Raw genomic sequence first — 1,586 nt, forward strand, 5'->3', positions numbered from 1 at the left:
GTGGAATCATAATACCAGATATCAAGTTATACTACAAAGCCACTGTATTCAAAACAGCCTGGCACTGGCACAAGAACAGGCATATAGATCAATGGAACAGCATTGAGATCCCAGAAATAGACCCAATTATGTTCAATTAATTTTTGACAAAGGAGGCAAGAGCATACAATGGAGTCAAGACAGTCTCTTCAATAAATGGTCTTAGGAAAATTGGACAGATACACACACAAAAATGAAACTAGACCACCAACTTAAACCATACACAAGAATAAACTCAAAATGGACAAAAGACTTAAATGTAAGTTGGGGAACCATAAAAATCCTAAAAGAAACCATAGGCAGCAAAATCTCAGACATATCTCATAGCAATATGTTTATGGATACATCTTCTAAGGCAAAGGAAACTAAGGAGAAAATAAACAAATGGGACTAAATCAAAATATAAAGTTCCTCCACAGCAAAAGAAACTATCAACAAAATGGAAAAGGAGCCCACTGTATGGGAGAACATATTTGGTAATGTACATCTGATAAAGGGTTAATATTCAAAATATATAAGGAACTCATACAGCTTAACAAAAGAAAGACAAATAATCCAATTTAAAAATGGGCAAAGGACCTAAATAGACACTTCTCCAAAGTGGACCTAAATAGACACTTCTCCAATGTGGACCTAAATAGACACTTTGCCAAGAGACATGAAAAAATGCTCAGTCACTGATCAGCAGACAGATACAAATTAAAACAACAGTGAAGTATCACCTCACACCTGTCAGAATGGCTACCATTAACAAATCAATAAATGACAAGTGCTGGTGAGGATGTGGAGAAAAAGGAACCCTAGTACACTGCTGGTGGGAATGCAGACTGGTGCAGCCATTATGGGAAACATTATGGAGTTTCCTCAAAAATTTAAATATGGAACTGCCATTTGACCCAGTGATCCCACTTCTAGGAATATATCCTAAGAAAACCTGAAAACCAATCAGGAAGAATGTATGCACCCCTTGAAAGGGTTAACTGGAGAACACGAGGCTTGAGCCTTGCAAATTCTAACAAATGTCAAAAGTTAAGCTCATTCTGTTAGCCTAAGCCTTGCACAAACATGCTCCCCTTGAGTAGTTATTTTACAGAAATTCCTGAAGACCATCACCCCTGCACAGCCCCCCCAAGAAAGGATGTATGGCGCTAGCAGAAGAACAAAGGACAAGGCCATAAAACTATGATGGGGCGTGGTCCTGATACCTGGGTCAAGCCGAAGCCCCGAAGGCCCGAAGCCCCGTCTGCAGCTCTCCCTGAGAGCATAAAAAGCCTGCTCGCTCCCCAATTCACCGCTGGCTCTTTCTCGAGTCAGACCACCTGCACCCAGGTGCCTGGAATAAATTATAATTTTGATTACACTGAGCCTTGAGTCCGTTCTGTGTGAACCCAGCCCAACCCTGAACCTTTCACCCCTATGTTCAGAGCAATGCAATTTACAATAGCTAAGATCTGGAAACAGATCAGTGCCCATCAGCAGGTGAGTGAATAAAAAATGCTGTGGTACATTTACAACATGGAATGCTATGCAGCAGTAAAAAAGAAGGA

The sequence above is a fragment of the Myotis davidii genome, unplaced genomic scaffold, assembly GCF_000327345.1.
Source record: "Myotis davidii unplaced genomic scaffold, ASM32734v1 scaffold1497, whole genome shotgun sequence".
Taxonomy (NCBI): domain Eukaryota; kingdom Metazoa; phylum Chordata; class Mammalia; order Chiroptera; family Vespertilionidae; genus Myotis; species Myotis davidii.